General features: G+C 47.4%; 1 protein-coding gene across 1 annotated transcript in view; it reads left to right on the forward strand.

The window, feature by feature from the left end:
- Positions 1-19,474, forward strand: part of NRG2 (neuregulin 2) — a gene marked incomplete at both ends in the record, with an annotated part of 152,375 nt that overhangs the window by 20,533 nt on the left and 112,368 nt on the right. The gene's annotated exons all lie outside the window — the stretch shown is intronic.

The raw sequence follows: 19,474 nt of genomic DNA on the forward strand, positions 1-19,474 counted from the left end.
AGCATAAATTAAGAGTTGTCCACTGGAATCCTCTGGAGATGTGACCTGGAGGACACCAGCCTGAGGTGCTGCTGTATGCAGGTTCCCAGCACTGCAGGAAGAAATGTGGGATGGCCTTGCCTTGCACACTCCTTAATTTCAGCATGCTGGTTAGAAGGGAACATCAAACTTGGAGATATTTATGTGCAACTTCTACCTGAAAAGCTTTTTGAGAAACCCTGCCATCCTTTACGGACGTGTTATGTAGGGATTTCTCGCTCCCTGTTGGAAGGCAGGAGTCTCAATGAGTTGGACCCTCGTGAGCAGCGCAGTGATGCTTCGCAAGCAGTTCTGACCTCTAGCACAGGGCTGTGCTGAGGAGCAGCCTTCAGCAGTTGGGATCAGATCTGAAGTATTACTATCAAGGGCATCTTTTTCCTGTGAGCTGTCTCTGACTTCCACGCTACATAACAATGTTCCCAGTGCTTGGGGATGAGCACTTTGCACTGTAATCTTTGCCCAGCTCTGCTCTGAGCCCCGTGCTGTGCTCTGAGACACTGTCAGCAGTTGCTGGGGTTTCAGCAGTGCCAGATTCCTATGATCCCAAACAGTTGTGGAGGCCAAGCATGATCTAACTGTTGTTCATGATCTGCCAACCATTAGAGGCTGAACTGATCTTCAAACAAGAGCCCGTGGGCAAAAAGCTGTACCTGTGGTATGGAAAGGACCTGAAAGCAAAACAGAGCTGTGGGCAGCGTAGGCACACACAGAGGGAGCTCAGTGGCCCCCAGTGCCCTCCAGAGATACGTGTTCAAGCCCTCCTTCCTGGACATCCCAGCATGGCTCTTGCCTCCCTGATGAGCGTTGCCCTGGGCTGCTTGGACAAGTAGGCCTCAGTTTCCGTGGAGAGGTTCAGTTTGAGACCTGAAGCTTGTTTCAGTGTAGGGCCTGGGATTTAGACCAACCTGCTGGCCCAAGAAGAAGAACCACTGTCTGCCAGGAAGGAAAATCCCTCTCTCCTCTTGAGTCATGTTTGGGTAACCTGTTTCATTCCCCTTAAAGTCTTTCTAGAACCTGATGGCAGGTGCTAATAACTTCATTGGGATTTAGAATCATAGAACAGAATCATAGAATCACTAGGGTTGGAAAAGACCCCTGAGATATCTAGTCCAACTGTCCGCCTACCACCAATATTGCCCGCTTAAACCGCATCCCTGAGTACCACCTCTGCACCCACCATCATCTCCTGATGATGACTGTCCTTCTGAGGAAGCCTTTTTTATGCAGCTATCTGCTGTCACATTGAAGCAAGGTTAGGCCAGTCCCTGGGGCTTTTCAGTGAGGCAAGCAGGGCTGGCCTCAGCTTGTAATGCAGGTGGCCAACTGGCCTCATGTATTCCACGTTATTCTTTCTGCCTTGGGGAAAGGCCATGCACCACCAAGGTCCTGATTACTGTGATCCTGTTTGAACTGTTCACTGTCTGACGGGTCTTACTCTCCCTGTCCTCTTCTAGGAGCTGATAATCCTCTCCCTCCAATAACACTTTTCTCTAGTCCTCTTTTTCCCTTTTTCCCTAGTACTGGTGTCACCATGCTCTGTTCATGTCTCTTTCAGCCTCCTCTTTTCTTTCTGATCACGTCCTGGCCATCCCCCTGTGCCCCGACCCAGCTTTCCTTGCTGCCTTCCCTCTCTGCAGCTCATCACCACTGGCGTGTCCCAACAGGCTGGCAACATTTGCAAAATGAAAATGTCTTCTACCACATTTTTCAGTTTTGCCACCAAAATGTGACAGCCAAGATTATGAAGCGGCTTCTGCTGCTCACTGTGTGCTTGCTGACCTGAAGGCAACCTAGCCAAGGCTCTCCTGAGCAGTTCTTAAGCCATTCTTGCTCTCATGTAAGTGTTCTTAAAACAACTGTCTGATCTAGTTGTCTGGAGAAGTCCTTGAGACTGATGTTTGGCCCCATCTTTTTCCTTTCTTTCAGGCTTTGCTGCTCCAGGAAGAAAGGGCAGTTCTTGGATCACCGTAGCCTGCTTGACTTCTCCAATCTCAAATTATTCTGCTTTTGACATAGGCAGCAGGCTAGCAGCTGGCACTTGTGAGAGCTGAGGAGGTGAGGTCATGGGAAGAGGACAGCCTCCAGTTTCAGTGCTTGGGGACCAGCTGGTGTTTCATTGGGATCTTGAAGGCTTTTTACTGTAGGTGCGCAGGGGCTCTCCTAGGAAGCAGGGGCCTGGCTGAGTGTGGCCTTTCTGGGCACACCTGAGATGCTTATCTGCTGTCCTGGCTTAGTGATGGGTTCCTGGATGAAGAGACCATGTGCTTATCCAAGCCCTGCCTTGTACCAAGACCCTTCTTAGTGACAGGCAGGACTTTTTGGTTGTGCTTCCCCTCCTGTTGCCTTGAGCTCAGTGGTTGTCTTTTTAGATTGTATCTCCTATCTCCCCATTTCTAGACTCATCTCACACATTACTGCAGTTCTCAGTTGGGATCCAGCCTAGCCAAGATCATCAGTGCAATGAGCTTGATTTTCTAGTCCCACACATTGCCTTGATCTCAGGATGGGTCATGAGGATAACAGAGCATCTTGCAGCTGATTTAATTTTTGCAGGGATTTGAGTTCTCTGGAAAAACTCCCAGGAAAGATGCTCAGCTTAATCATGATTAAGGCCAACAAAAAATCTGGTAGCTGATCCTCTGAGCGAACAGAGGCTGCATTTGATCAGTAGATGAAGTTGGGGCATCTACTGACAATCTAAAGGGTTTTCTTAGGCCTCATTAGTTTAACTGCCTGGGCTGTACTATGTTGGGCAGAGCTGCTGGGTAACACACTGCTATTCATGAGGATGCCTTTATCTGGAGAAGCCTCCATCTGTTCCACAAGGTGTCATGGTTTTCTCTTTAATATCCTAGGGATTGTTTTCAGGACAACAGGAAAGAAGAGACTGACAATGCAGATGGAATGGAAGAAAATGACAAGTGATTAAACAGCTGTAGATGAATGGAGATGCAGCTTAAGAGATTGACTGTCGCCTGCTGAGTGGAGAGATGGAAGGAAAGATTGCGTTCATGTGCACCAGGATTGCAAATCCCACCCTCCCCCAGCAGATCTTAAATTGTGTTTGTTATTTATTTTGAGCCTTCCCATGTATAAGCCTTCACACAGCTCTGTACTGCACCTTTATAGCCCCAGCTACTATTTCTACCTCCCAGAACCTCTGATCTTGTTTTCTGGGCAGAGATCCTATAAAATAAAACTTATGTGGTAAAACAAGCTGCTTGCTGTGCCAGTGTTTTCTTTGGCTCTCATGTCTGTTCTGCATTCTTGTATGTGCATGACTGTATATATATGTTAACATACACAGATGAGGGATAGTTTGCAGGTAGCAGCATGGATAAGAAATGCATCGACCAGTGTGTGCCTCTGAAGATGTAATAATTTGGGGTCTTTCTTGAAACATTACGTTATTACAGCGGCTGGAAGGTTTTCTAGGTGCTGCAGGTGCAGGGCAGTAGAGGCTGGCCTGGCTGGGGCAGGTCTGCACCCAGCAGCCCTCAGTGCAGGGATGGGTGACCCCTGAGCGTCCCCTGTCCCCCGCTAGGTGGCACTGGGAGCCCTGCTATGGTGTCCCTGCCCCCAGCCACATGGCCTGACCTAGCCCTGCACCCCGCCTCTGCCAGCGCAGTCTCCTGGACGGCGAGCGCTGCACAGGGAGGGGGACGGGACCGGGGGGCTGTGTGGAGTACTCCAGCCCTGTCCGCTGGAGTCTGGTGTGTCGCACCTGCCCTCTGCCATGGGGTATTTCCCACGGGGTGCACAGAAATCTATGCCGGAGCCCTGGCCCTGCCGCGCTCGGAGTCGTTGCACTGCGTGGGTCTCAGTGAGAGGCAGCGTGCTGCTGGTGTCTGGATGGAAGTGACCGCATCGCATGGGTTCTGCCGGGAGTCACTGCGTCGTATTGTCCCACTGGCACTGCATGGGGGCGTCTGGTGTCCTGGTGCGTCACATGCTGTTATGCTGTATCAGTCTGGGCAGAAGTGAGGTGGTTCTCACCGTACATGGTTCTTCTGCTGAGCTGGAGCCTTGGGTCTCCATCTGTGCTAGTTTATGGCTTAGAATAAGCAGAAAGGCAATGGTTATGTTAACTTCAGCCTCTCTTGTTTTCTTTGCCCAGTGCAGTTTGCTTTTAGCCACAAAGCTGTAATATTCACTTTGGATTCTAGCTAGACCTGGGAGGAACAACCTTCTGTTGTCCTTGGAATGACTGTGGGAGCTGTAATACCCATCTGAGCTGCAGCTGTTCTGTTGTGTAGCTGTTTTTGGTTCTTGTACTTGCTTTTATTTGGTCAATTAGTGCCAATTGCAGAGTGGACTTGTGATGACCCTGCTCAGGTGACCAGTGCTGCCGGGTGCTTTTACCCTGAGGTCACTCTCAGCTCAGACCAGATTTGAACTGAGGATTGGTAGAGCTCCACAAATCCTGTTAGCAGCTCTTGAGCTGGATGAGACTTGTTCTTGCAGAGCAGCAGACTCTGAGAGCAGGTCAGATAGGTTCAGTTTGGCCAAAGGTGTGAGAGGAAGCCTGCAAATGGAGGAGAGTTAACTTCATTGGGTCCTGTGTGAAAATGCTGTCGAGCCTAAAACCAGGTGTTGCATCACAGCTGTGAGTGAGGGCAGGCTGCCTGACTTCTCAGGCTGTCACTAGAGGGAGCAGCGTGTAGTTTTTTTCTCATCTTGTGAAAAGCAACTGTGATGGCGGTGACACAGCTGGGAGAGTGGTTCGGCAGGAGGAGTTTGGGAGAGATGCTGCATAAGGACAGATGTTTCTCTAGGTGAAAGGAAACCTCTCATCCACCTCAGCCAGGACTTTGTGGGGGTGAAGGACGTGAACATTCCTATGGTCATCTTGCCAAGTGAGAACTGCTTTCTTGTCTCTCCTTTTGGGTCTTGGAAGTGCAAGGTTTTGAAAGGAACCAGGGCCCTGACAAGTGCAAGCTCTGAGTGCTTTGGGGACAGAGGATGCAATGAGAAACGTGGTGAACTCAGTTGGCTCTGCTGCTTCTGCAAACAGAAACAGGTTTGCTCTGCAAGGAGCGTGACTTCACGTGTGTAGAGATCTGCTGGAGATCTTGAAGAACTCTCTGTTAGCCAGCTTCTGGTGCCCCTCCTGCTTACACTGACACACTGAGTAATGCTACATTGCATCTCTGTGCCATGTTGTGCTGCAGTGGGCACATTCGGAGGTACCCCTCCGGGCCTAGAATCTAAACACAAGATGGGGAACAGGGGAATAGAGACAATGCAAGGAAACAAAAAGACCATAATGGTATCCTGCCTTGCCATGAATTGGATAATTCCCCCATGACTAGTTGATGGGCAGTGGATTGCTCAGTGGGAGGAAAGGGGTCTGGAGTCAGTCCTGTGAACTTCGTTCTCTCATTTGTAAAATGATGTTGTGAACATCTGGCTCACACATGGAGCGTGACACTTGGCTCGGAGTCTTATAAATGTTTTCAGATCCTTGAATGGCTGTTGCTGAAATGTGAAGGATCATCATTAATGAAATATGCAATAACACTGACGGAGCATTTGTGTTTGCTGCAATTTGTAACTATGTTCTAACACTTGTTAACGAATGCTATTGTGGGCTGCAGTGTGACCAAGGAACACTTGAGGATAAACATGACCAAGTGTTTGTTCCTGGGTTGTGTTACTATTTATCACTGCAGGTGTTGAAACATATCATGTTGTGCAGCAAGGCTTTAAATGGATGAATAGGGTAAGAAACGAGACTTAGCTACTGCTCCTTCCTTTGTGTTTTTTTCCATCTGCTCTGCTTACATTGAACACAGACAAATGCCACAATTGGCTGATCAAAGATCTACTGTGTTGGAGAGCTGAATATCCGTATGACATCAGAAGAATCCCATCATTTGGCTGGGCATTGGCTTTAGACAATGCAGCTTGCGGCAGTGAAAGTATGCCCGTCAAGAGGCCTGAAGAAGAAGCAAATGTTTACACATGAGCTGAAATTGAAGGAATAGAATGAAGATTAATCAAACAAAGGCAGCATGGATGAGTATGGGGCCCCTAACTAAACTCAGCATAAAAGTTAGGTGTAGAGGAAGGACATCCAGAGGCGGGTGACCCAGGAGCTGCTGTCTGGTGTTGCAGGGCTAGGATTAGAAAAGCCAAGGCTGAATCTGGTATGAAATGTGAAGGGTGACAAGAAAGGATTGTATAAGTGCATAGACAGAAAAAGGAAGACAAGGGAAAATGCCAACTAGCTGCTGAATGGTGCTGGTGAATTGCTGACAAATTGCCTGAAAAACTTTGCTTCAGTCTTTACCAATAAGACCAGCCTTCAGCAATTCAAAGTCACTAAGGCCAGGGAGAAGACTTGAGCAAAGAAGACCTATCCTAAGGTTGGGGATCACCTAAGCAAACAAGTCCCACAGGTGCTAGAAAATGGTCCATCAAAGAGAGGTTGAGGTGGTTCTGTACAGCCTGGAGAAGAAAAGCCACAAGTGGATTTTATCTGTATGTATAAATACCTGATGGCAGGTGAATGAAGGAGAGCGAGACAGCGCTTCTCAGTAATGCCTCGTGACAGGGCAAGAGGTGATGGGCTCCAACTGGAACACCATTCCCTCTGAACATCAGGAAGCACTTCTCTACTATGTGAGAGTACTGTGTGAGTGATCAAGTACTGGCAGAGATTGCCCAGACAGGTTGTGAGGTCTCCATCCTTGGAGATGGCCAAAAGCCAACAGCCACGGTCCTGGGCCACTGGTTGTATTTGGCTGTGCTTTGAGCAGGGGATTTAGACCAGATGATATCAAGAAGTCCTTTCCAATCTCAATGAATTTTCTGTGATTCTTTTGTTCCATTGTGAGGTCCCTACTCCCTCATAAATTGACATGGGCTCATGAGCAGGCTCTGTTCTGCCATACCTCCTCAAGCCTTCCTGAAACTTCTCTGCATGTGGTGCTGACTGCACTGCTGTGATCTGGTATGTTGTGTTCACACTGACTCAGTTGTTTCTTATTTATTTTCTGACTGCATCTCCCAAGTGCTTTTGATTGGTGTGAATCCTGAACTTATGGCTGCTTGACTTCCTCTGAACCCAAAACCCAGAAATTGACTTGCTGATCAGGCACATCTCATTGGAAAACTTTCACATACAAAAGTACTCCTCTTGCCTTAGCTGAGGGTTAAATCTTATCCTATTGTAATTGCTGTATTGCATCAGCTACTGCTTCTTTCCTACTTTGGTCTTTGTGACCTTCAGGACGTAGCCAAGAGAGCTGATGGTGCCTTGGAGCTTCGGAGTTGTGAGCAGTGGACATGCCGCCTCTCTTGCTCACAACTGATAGGCTTAGAACAATTTGTTGACCTGACTATTCCCCCAAATCTGAATGTCTCAGCTTTTCAGCTTTGTCTCTTTGTGCTTGTGAGGTGGATATTAAAGCTCTAGCCTGTTGTAATCTGACCTGATGTCAATTCCTCTTTCTGAACTCCACTAAGACCTTGTAATTCAGCTGTACAGGATCCTTCCTGTTCCTCCTGCCTTTCCCTCTGCAGCAAGGGAGCTTGCTCAAGGCTTGCTTCTTGAACAAACTGGCAGATATGTTATTGCTCTTTTTTGTTCTGCATTTCAGCCTTCCATGTGACATTCATACTGAAGCTCAGAGCTTACAGTGAGTTGCCTTTCAGAAAGCAGCATTTCTGTTTTCCCTTTAGGATAAGTCACCCTCATCCCCATTACTTCCTACGCTTGTGTTCTCTCTGGTCCTCCACACTGAGGACTTACTCCTGAGAGTAAGCCTGCAGTGTTCCTGTCCCAGCAAACTGTCCTCCGTATGTTTCACTTTGCCCTTGTGTTTTCCCAAAGCTGCTACTCTGCACTGCTAAGACTTTCTGAAGGTCTGATTTTTCCTCTCTCCCCGGACCTTGCAGCCAGTGTCTGTGTCCTTGAAGTACGTGAACAGTATCACTTGTCCTTCCAGAACAGGCTGCTATCTTTCCAAACTCAATTTTGGTTCTCCCAGCAAATCTGTTGCACTTAGTAAATCATAATAGACAGTATTTTAAGTTAGCATCTCCAGGGTATTAGGCTAACTTACGCAAGATCCTTTTGCTTGTCTTGTGGCTACTGTGACTCCTCTGTTATCCTCTCCTGGTTACTGTTGTCTGGACCCACTGTACTTTTATTGTCCTTCTGCTACAGCCAGCCTGCAAAGAGAGCAGGCTGGTCTTAGGGAAGAAGTTTCTTCATCTGTTTTATTCTCTTTTACCATCATGGATTGCATGACACTCGACATGGACATGTCTAGATCTTGTGGCATGAGTAACTTTTACTCCTGGGTGGTGTGGAAGCACTGTGTTGAAAAGTTTTCACCAGGACATGCTTCTTAGGCATTTTTTTCTGCCTTTTTTTTTTTCTTCAGTCAATATAATGGATATCAGGCTGGAATGAAATGGTGGGGCAGCTCTGTGGGTTTAACAAATGCAATACTCTGCAAGTATTAGTGTATCATAAAGGCGGCCTTATTATATGCAGAATGGGTAAGGATAATCTTTTATTGAAGCACTGGATAGAATTTTTCTCTTCTTGCCTTTCTGTATAGTTTCCTTTGAAAGCTTTGTGGTGTTCAGTTGAGGCAGACCAGGGTGCGCTATGAGAGGTTCCTCATCGTTCTAGGGCATCAAATAGTTTACATCTTGAGTAGACTGAAGCAGGGACTGATATAGTGCTGGGAACCTTTGTGCTACCAGGATGCTGCTGTCGGAATATTCTGTGTGCCGGCAGCTTGTCTTGGAAGTCTGATCACCATTAGTACAGCAGCTGAGAAAGAGGAGCAGGAGCTGACTGTCCTAAGGACTTACAGCTTCCTGCCAGTGCCTCGTTTTTGCAAGTTGGCTTCATTTGCCTAGAGGTTCTTCCATAGATCTTGTTTGCTTGCTGTGAGTTTTTTCATTATCGTTTAATAGCTTTCTCCTTTTTGGTACTCCAAGCGAATTTTGAAGTGTGCCCATTTTGATAGCATACTGAATGCAAAAGATTTTCTCTTATTCTGTTGGAGCATTTTCCCCCTTAACCTATTCCTTCATGCTTGTACTGAAGGCTTCTGAACTCTCCTTGTTGCTTGCAGTCCTTCACTTGCTTTGGCTTTGTGTGGCATCCTGTTCCATGTGAAGGTGCTAAGCCAGTGGAAATGCAGTCCTCTGCTTCCATAGGGCAGGGGCTGCTGAATCTGACCTTGAACTAACGCTAATATAATGAGAATTTCTGTCCTTTTTTTTGCTTGCTCTTCCTCTGAAGGATTCAGTTACTTTCAGTGCCACTTTGACTGCATACAGCCACTAACTTCCTGGGTATGAGATCATTTAGTGATGACAACAGATGTATAAAATAGGGCTAGTACTTTAGTGGTAGTGTAAACAATGGAGACTTATTTGGCTCTTAAGACTGTCAAACAGGAGATATAAAGCACTGTTCTTCCACAAGCCATAGAAGTCTACAGAAACAACTGGTCAGGGACAGAGAGAAGGCTGTAGAGGAGGCTACTTGTGAGGAGAACAGCCCGCTGGCCGCCTGCACACCCAGGCTGGCACAGCAGAAGGATGGACACTTCCCTGTTCGTCTGCAGCACTCTCCACTGTGCGCTCCGGGGCAGATGCTCGTTGCAGCATGTCCCGAGTTTGAAGGGTTAATATAACAATGTGAGCTATTCCAAATTAGTATGCATGATAATACAGCTAGCTCTTCTGCTGACATATATAATCATAGACCTGAGATCAGGGCACCTTCCCTTCAGTCAGACATGGTGATTGCTGGTACCAGTCACAGGTTATAAACTAATTTTGGCAGTTGGCCATAAAACTGCTCCTTTCAGTGAGACACAGAGGCGTCTGGTGTCAGCCTGACACAAACCATTTGACCAGAGAAAGGCCTCTCTCCTGGTGGGATTGCAGAAGGGCTTTTGCTGTTAGCGAAGGTAGAAGTATAGAGAGAGGGGCTCATAACCCTGCTCTAATAAATATTAAATGCCTGTTATCAGGCCTGATGTTTGCTTTGCAGCCCCAGCTTTTTAGCCTGCTTTGGTGGTTATCCAGTGAATGCAACAGGTTTATCAGCAAGTTCAAGCATGTTTGGACTGCAAGGTCTCTCCTGGTGTCTGGCACGTGAAATTACCCTAATCTGCCATTAATATCCCTCTCTGCCCTCTGGTTGCCGTTACACACAATCTCTGCCCTGCACATTTGCTCACTAGAGGCTTTAATCCCCTCTCCATCCCTATAAACACTACAACATACTCATTTTTCCCCCATCAATGCAGACATTTGGCAGGATTCCATAGCCTGCAGGATCAAATGGCAGAGGAGACTGAGGCTGCTTTTCCGGGGAGCAGGGCAGGCCATGGTTATACGGTGAAGGGCAGTCCAGAAATGAGCGTGGTTATTGTTAGTCCCTGTGCCGCCCAGAGTGCCATTCCATGCCAGTGGTTGACAGTGCCAGCCTGAAGGCTCAGTGTGCCTACAGGAGCTCTTAGACCAGAAGGTGGTAGAGCCTGGGCATGGGGCACTGGGATAGCAGAGAGATGTGGGGTCTCCATCATTGGAGTTCTCCCAGACTTGAATCAGACAAAGGCAATACAATCTAGTGTTGGTGATGGTCTGATCTTGTGCTTAAAGAAGGAATAGCATCTTTCAAAGAGCCTTCCCACCAACATTTCTAGAGTGCTCTATTTCCTTTGCAAAATGCATCTTCTGTTACTGGATCTCCATCCTGTCCCCTCCTGCTTTTGCTTTCTCCCATTGTTCATTCATATTCAAAATAAAATTTTTGACTTCCTTGACTTCCTATTGACTTCAGTTGCTTTTTGGACTCTCAAGCCTTAACCGTTAGCTATAACATGTAGCTTACTGTGTTACTGCAACTTGTGTTGATAAGACAAGTGGAAACGTTTCCAAACTGGAAGAGGGGAGATTTAGTTTGGACATAAGGAAGACATTTTTTACAGTAAGGGCGATGAGGCACTGGCACCACTGGGTGGTGGATTTCCTGTCTCTGAAGATTCGCAACACGAGGCTGGACGGAGCTCGGAGCACCTCATGGAGCTGTGGGTGTCCCTGTTCATTGCAGGGGAGTTGGACAAGATGACCTCTAGGGATCCCTTCCAAACGGTTCTACGATTCTGTGATTTTAATCTGAGTAGTGGGCACTGGAGATAGAAGAAAGGGGCTGAAATGATAAGGAACCTGAAATTAAAAGGGCAGTTGTAACAGCCTTCTCTACTCCAAAGGGCTCTTTTGGTCCCTGAATCACCACGTGTTCAGAGGATCAACATTTTGATGTCTTGGCTTTCAAAAGATCAGTGTGCACATGTCTCTGTTTACTGAGCTGTGTACTTCCAAGGATTTCAGTTTCATTTCTCATGTCCCAGTCAAGGATTAAGAACATGGTGGTAATTGCAGTTGGTCTGTGTCACTTCAGCAGCTTCATAAAAAGGAGCTAGAGGAAAAAAGATCATATTGTTGATGACTTTTTTTTTTTTTTCCTTCTTACTCCTTGGCATGAGAAGCCAAAACAAACCAGTCTGGAAAGTAGCAATGTGTTTTATTAAAAAAAAAAGACACAAACAGAACAACAAACAAATTAACAAACCAAAGCTAAACAGAACCCCACCAAAGCCAACAGATTGTGAAGGAATCTTCATGTTTGAATGCGATTGTGCTTGTCTGTAGCAGGGCACCTGGGAAGTTTTTTTTTTTGTTTTCCCTCCTCCCTTCTGGCAAAATAAATGATATTTTTCTTTCTAGCTTGGGGTATGTAGCTCTTGGAAGGCTTGGGAGATCTTGCTCTCTGCTGCTAATGCAGTAGTGGCGAGTCCTGGCCATTTCAGCCTAGAGCTGCTGGATGCGCTCTGTTGAGGAGATCAGTGGCTCCTAGGACTCTACACCAAATGCAAGTTTTTCCACATAGTGTCAATAACTCATTGAGAACAGGCTGGGCTGTTTGAGAAACAATGCTGTGCTCTGCCAGAAGAGTTTGGATAATTACAGCAGGTCATCAGAGAACAATGGAACTGGAAAGTACAGATTAAGCCAGTGCTATTCCCACTGTATATACGTTATGCAAGTAACAGTGTCATAGAGGCACAGGTAGAAAAGACTTTTCAGACTGTAGGCAACAGAAACTTCAGACAAAATTGCTCAGAGGCCCAGACTGTCCAAACCAACAAAAGGTTATTTTGGAGTTGGTGGGGTGGGTAGGGACCTCTTTCTTGTCTCCCAGGAGCAACAGACTTTACCCCTGTTTATTCGTTTAGGTGAATTTGAGTAGTATGAACCTTTAAAGACATATTTTCAAGGGTTTTTTTCAGCCACACATCCGTTGCCAGTCCTATCCATGTGAGGTATCTATACAAACTGGTTGTCACTGCACTCTGGTCCGTGGTCCGAGCTTATCTGGTTAAATTCCTTGCTGTGGGTTTCCCCACACAATATGTTCTGGGAAATTCACTTTGTGAGGACGTGAGGAAGGGTTTGGGGGCTGTGACTCCCTCCAAGGAAGAACCTTAACTTCAGTTCCCTACTGAAGAAGAATGTGGTTGTCATGAAGAGGAAATGGCTCTCAGCACTTTACAGCTCTCCAGTGAGCCTTTTGGTGTCATTACTGCAAGGAACCTTGGCTTTATCTCAAACTAAAGCATAGCTCAGCTATTAGACTTTATCCCTACAGTGCAGACAGTGGTCTGATGAACGTTTGTGTATTCTTTGTTTTGAGGAGATGGCACTGGTGCTCAGGTAGAAAACTTGGTTGTTTAGGCTGCTGTCTGCACTTCATCCCTACCAGCTCACTCTTACACAAGGTGCTGCATCTGCCATGATGTAAAATTATGCCAAACCATGCTTCCAGGCCTGCTGTTTGTTTCTGGCTTCTCCCCACATCCTGGGTTCAGCAGATGGGAGGATCTCAGATCTGTTGGCCATGTGCACAGCCTCTAGGTCAGCTCAGGATCCTGCTGTGTTGATAGGATCAGTGAGCATGTTCTCACAATGCTCAGTTCATTTTCCAGGGCTTCCTGAGCTATTGGTGGCCTCTCCTGGGGCCTGAGCTGGAGATCATAACATAGGGAAAGGAGTTCACTTGGCCTCCTTTCCCTAGACTTTTCAGGCAATCTGCAGGAGACCCGTGCAGAGAAATGAGTCTCAGTGCATTGGTAGGGATGTAGGTAGAACGAAAGCCATGTGCACATTATCCAGAGCTGGGAGATTTCTCAGGGATCTGTCTGTTGTCCCAGAAGCTGTTGCTCATTGAGATACATCGACTTGTCAGGTAGCACATAAGCACTCTGTCTGGAGGACAGCGATAAGCAATATGGCAGGATGCGATGCAGGTAGCTCCAAGAACTCCCAGTGCCTTACAGTAACAGGGGTTTGTGCTCCTCAGAACTGGATAAATTGTTTCTGTGATGTATTATCTCAGTCTTGGAGTCTTCTACTCAGACCAGGAGGTATTGCTCCTGGTGAAAATAAAGACCTTGGTTCCAAGATTGCCATTCCAAGGCAAACTGTGGTCGGCTCTGCAGGTGGAATGTCTATTGACATTGGAATCTGGTACTGCGGGATGAATTGAGCGCTTCCTGGTTGGCCAGGAACTGGAAACACATGGAAAACTAGTGGTAGCTTTCTAGAGCTAAATTCAACACTAACGAGAGTGTGACAGGGAAAAGGACACAGGCTCATCCCAATTGACTCCTCAGAAAGTTTGATCCTAAGATTCTTAGCTATTTCAGTTGGCCTGTGAGAGCAAAGTGATATCATGGTAAAGGAATTACTAAGCCAGAACTGCCGCCTCATGTAAAGTTATTCAAGTATATCTCATGATATATTTTTATATGTCAGTAATTACCATCCATACCCAGATTGCCCTATTTAAATTTTCCTGTGGTGCCATTACTTGTTCATGCAGGAGTGTTTTCCCTGGGGATGTCATCATATAAAAGCAAAAGACACTGAAACGTGTCATATATAACCCCTGCATTTTTTTAAACTGGCTTGTATGCAATTAGCATAAATACTTCAGCATTAGAAGCTTCCTATTGGAAGAGATTGAGTGGATTTGAAAAGGTTGAAAAGGTTGTCATTTGAAAATGACATTTGAATGTCATTGTCCCAGGGGAACTCACATCAACAGTACAGGCAAGGCTGCGCAAGCAAACTGAGGAGGACAAGCAAGGGACTGCTGTAGTTTTCAGAAGATTGTAAGAAAAACATTGAACTGAATTTAGTTCCAAAGCAAATTGGACACATCCTAGCATATTGGTCAGGGAGCAGTAAGAGACTGCTTACTAGACTGCTTTCTCAATGGTGCTGATAATTCCTTTCTGCTTTCTCAGAGGCTGTTAAGCCCAAACAGTCCCTTTGTGCGCAGAGTTGTTTGTCTAGCAAGTGTGTGCATGTAGGTGCTGGGCCCTGGAAAGTGCTACTCCGGCTGAGTAAGAATGCAGGCATTGGAAGGTGTGCTCCCATTGAGCCTAATACAGGGAAGGAGCAAAAGACACCATAGGGAAGGGAGAACAGGTCTCTGGAAACAAGCATAATTTGTGGAGAGTTGCTATGATTTGTGGGTTTTCGCTGGGAAGGATAACGGGCTCGGCAGAGGCCACATGGACACTGAGGGAGTACTGAGACACTCTTTGAGGTTGAGAGCTGCCAGTGTGGACCATCTCATTTTGTTGCAGTTCGGGGGTGACAGGTTTGCACTGACCATGCAGTCATCCCAGTGGTGAGCAAACCTCAGTTGTCCCAGCTGGGAGCCCAGTCCAACATCAAAATGGCATTGTCTCTTCCTTACTCCACTGTATGTCCCCCTGCACCTGCAGGTCTGCCTCATTGGTCCGTGTTCTACCTGGTTGCATGGGATTACAAGATTACATGAGCAACTGAGATACTGAAAAATTGCTCTGTAGGGTTGGGCCCAAGTTCCTCCCTTTGTAGCTGCATTGACTTTGGTGTATTGTGCAGAGGGTGGGCGTGGGAAGAAAGGTACCTCAAAATTTGTCCTAGAAGAAACTGTTAATGAATGTTGGGGTCAGCAGAGCTTGGTTTGTGATGAGCATTGAAATTGGTCCTTGGGAAGTTTCCCCATCAGGAAGAGTGTTGTTCAGGGCTGTGTTTTGTCCAGTGGCGTAGCTTTGCACTTAACAGCTGCAGCAGCTTTAATCTCTCTGCTCTCTCTTGTTCCTCTCTAGGACACTGCCAACCTCTGGTGCTGTTTCTTATACCCTTCCTCCATCTGCTGTTTCCTTCCCTTAGCTCTGTAACATGCCTTTTCCTTTGGCTTTAGGTATCTCCTTGTAGGGGGAAAGTCTCCACTCATAAGGCCTGTTGGCATTTCTGCAGGGTAATTGAATCCTTTGGGACTTTTTGGAGGCATCATTCTTTTCTCTTCTGTAGTATTCTGGTGACTTGCAACAGGCAGCCACACTAACTCAAAGACCAGTGGGTTTAGAGGCCCCCTGGCACCATGAAGGACCTTGGGCCTGGATGTCTACCGCCACAGATGCTCACACTGAAGATCATTCTGACTGCCATGATCCTATTTCTGCCCTTCTTCCTAACAGAGGCTGTAATCAGACAGGGTGTCAGAAGTTTCTGTGAGGGGAAATACAGAATAATGCGCAGCTTAGTTAGTCCTGTTTCTTTGGTTAGAAGGCTGAAATGTTTTTTTCTGTTTTCCAGAAATGCAGCGTTCTTCCTTATCCAGAGCAGGTCCAACAATCGCAGTTGCTGTTCAACAATGCAGAGCAGTGCTGCCAATAGAGGGAGAGTCTTGAAACACTCCAGTAAATCAAGGGGAATGTGTGTGGCAACTGAGCAGGGGGGATAAGTGCAATTTGAAAAGGCCCAACGCCATGACCCTGTTATCAGTGAGGCACAGTCTACTTCCTGTTGGTCTTCATGGTCTCACAGTGTAGTAACAGTGGCAATCCTGTTACTGCGGAAGTGCTCTGGATCCTGGTGCACGTGCATTTTTTTCCACACTGGAACTTGAAGCCTTTGAGGTCTTGCTACCGGATTAGTCACATGTTTGCTGCAGGGGTTTTCTGCTTCATACACAAATTTCTGTGCAACATGCCTGAGTAAGGATTTATGCTCCTGGCCAGTTCCAGTGATAGATAGCATGTGGGCCCCAGCTGGCATCTGTGGATCCTCGCTTACTCATTACTAGAGTCACATCAACTCTTACTTTCCTGCATCAGGGATCTCTCATAGAGCCACATGGACTAATCTGAACCATCTTTTTCAGCTGCTCCAAGCACTAACATCGACTCTGCTACAAAACAGAAACTTTCCCTGCCCATGGAGGACAGCTGCTTTTCTGGCTCCAGATTGCGGGGCTGGTGTCAGTGTGACTGTTAATGGCAGAGCTCAGTACTTGGAATGCTGCGTCCAGATGTGGGGTTTTCAACACGTGAGACCTGTGGGAGTGTGTCCAGAGGAGGGCCACAAAAAAGGATCCCAGGGCTGGAACACCTCCCTAGGATGATAAGCTGAGAAAGCTGGGGCTGTGCAGCATGGAGAAGAGAAGGCCCCGGGAGACCTGAGAGCGGCCTTTTGGTATTTAAAGAGGCTGTAAGAAGGAGGGGGACAGACTCCTTAGTAGGGTCTGTTGTGACAGGACAAGGTGAAGTGTTTTCTAATTAAAAGAAGGGAGATTTTGATTGTTTAGAAGAAACACATATTTTACAAGGGCAGTGAGGCAGTGACACAGGGTGCCCAGAATGGTGGTGGTGCCCCATCCCTGGAGACACCCGTGGTCAGGCTGGATGGGCTCTGAGCACCTGATCAAGCTGTGAGAGTCCCTGTACACTGCAGGGAGTTGGCCTTGATGGCCTCTGCGGGTCCCTTCCAACTCAAACGATCAGTAAGGTCTTTGTCTCCCGCAGTATTCTCCTGTATAAGCTGGCAGCCCATGGCTTGGACAGTTACACTCTTTCCTGGGTAAGGAACTGGCTGGAGGGCCGGGCCCAGAGAGTGGTGGTGAATGGAGCTGAATCCAGCTGGCAACTGTCACAAGTGGTGCTCCCCAGGGGTCGGCACCGGGGCTGTCCTGTTCAGTATCTTCACTGATGGCCTGGATGAGGGCATGGAGTGCACCTTCAGTAAGTTTGCAGATGATACTGAGATGGCAGGAGGTCTTGGTCTGCCTGGGGAGAGGCAGGAAGGTCCCACAGAGGGATCTGGACAGGCTGATTGCTGGGCGCAGGCCAGTGGGATGAAGTTGAACAAGACCAAGGGCCGGTCCTGCACTTGGCCACAATAACCCCAGGCAATGCCATAGGCTTGGAGCGCAGTGGCTGGAAGATTGTGTGGAAGAAGCGGACCTGGGAGTGTTGGTTGATGCTCAGCTGAACACGAGCCAGCAGTGTGCCCGGGTGGCCAAGGAGGCCAATGGCATCCTGGCTTGTGTCAGAAATAGTGCAGCCAGCAGGAGCAGGGAGTGATCATCCCTCTGTACTCAGCTCTGGTGAGGCTGCACCTCGAGTACTGTGTCCAGTTTTGGGTCCCTCTCTATAAGAAAGAGATGGAGGCCCTGGAACATGTCCAGAGAAGGGCAGCAAAGCTGGTGAGGGGTCTGGAGCACAGGCCTTATGAGGAGAGGCTAAGGGAATGGGGGTTGCTCATCCTGGAGAAAAGGAGGCTCAGGGGTGACTTTATGGCTCTCTACAGCTGTCTGAAGGGAGGTTCTGGTGAGGTTGGGGTTGGCCACTTCTGCCAAGTATCTAGCAATAGGACTAGAGGGGATGACCTCAAATTGTGCCAGGGGAGGTTCAGGTTGGACATTGGGAAATACTTCTCCAGAAGAGTGGTCTGGCACTCGAACGGGCTGCGCAGGGAGGTGGTGGAGCTCTGTCTCCAGAGGTGTTCAGGAAGTGTTTAGATGTTGTACTGAGGGACGTGGTATAGTGGGAAATATTGGTGATAGGTGGATGATTGCACTGGATGACCTTTGAGGTCGTTTCCAACCTTGGAGATTCTATGATTCTGTGATTTTATGCTCCTGCAGTCATCTGGGTGGAGCAGATCTGAGCTTCCAGAGCAGCTCCATGGCACCTGACTGGCACAGTTATGTTCCATAGCTGGGATGGCAAAGTATAGTCTGGTCTGGTCCCTGCCAGCAGCTTGCTGGTGATTATCATGGTTCCTAAAAGGAGATGTGCTACAAGTGTCAGCTCTTCCTGCAATTCTGTTGAGTGTGTGTTGGGGCACCTTGCCTTCACTTCCATTTAAATTTCTCTAGTAAAATGAGAAACAGTCCCTGTGTGTTCTGCAGAAGGAGAATCATCTCCATCCACAGTTTCTGCAGAGATTAATAACATGGCCTGAGTTCAAGGTGCTGGCCGAGCTTGGGGTCAGGAACATAGGGACAAGATCATGTATGCACATTCTCCTGGATGATGCTGGTAATTGACAGCACCTGCTGGTTTGGCACAACACAGCCTTTGCCATGCCACTGGATGGTTTGGAAAACCTCCCCTGATTTTTTTTTCCCTTTTGTCTCTTTAAGGTTTTAACTAACTTAACAATGAGCCTGTACAAACTACCAGAAATGATAGCAATTGGAATTCCTTCCAGAAATGGGAGGAATGTGTTCAGCGTTGGCTCTCCCATAATGGCTTTCTATTCACAAAATGTATCTGATATACTTTGGGATATACTCACCTATAGGAGGTACAGGGAAAAGAAGACACCACTTCCAGTGCATTGGAAGGCGGACAGGCTTTTGGCTGCCTTCCATGAGGCAAGCCTGTTTGGCCTCCTTGGCTTGTTGTTGTGAGCTAGCATCATGTGTTAAGTGTTCTGAGTGCCCAGGTCCTGTTTCTCTCTCCTGACATAGCCCTCCAGCTCCCTGCCCTCCAACTTGCCTGCTCAGTAAGTTCCACAGCTCAAAGCACACTGGGGAGTGTGTGGTAGAGCTGTGGTGAATGGTGGGGCTGGATAGGTTCCCAGAATTGGACTGATGGGGCTGCTTGGTGGGGCCTTGGGAGAGGAAAGCATAAGTGGGAAAGGCAGGGAAAATGCTGGAAGAGATTCTGAAATACATTGGCCTGCAGGGAAAAAGAAGACATGAACTGGACAGGAGGAAGCTCATGCTATGTAGTTTGTGATGACACTACACTTTTCTCTGCTTTCTGGACAGTAAAATGGAGTGAACTGAAGGGGGCAAGCTTAGAGCTTGGCTTCATGAGATGCTGAGAAAGCAAACTCCTGGGTTGAGAAGGAGCCTTTTAGGAGCAGGGGAAGAAACGTGCATGGTGAGCTGTGCTGTGGGGGAAGCCATGGTTTTGGGGAGAACTTAAAAGTTGTTTCCCATTTGATTTTCTCCCATTTGATTTTCTCTCTTGGATTATAATTTTTTTCATACTTACATGTCCAGACCTCAGATAATCTTTCTTTATTTTTGCCGAGCACGAGT

This window comes from Tetrao urogallus, assembly GCF_951394365.1.
Source record: "Tetrao urogallus genome assembly, chromosome: 14".
Classification (NCBI taxonomy): domain Eukaryota; kingdom Metazoa; phylum Chordata; class Aves; order Galliformes; family Phasianidae; genus Tetrao; species Tetrao urogallus.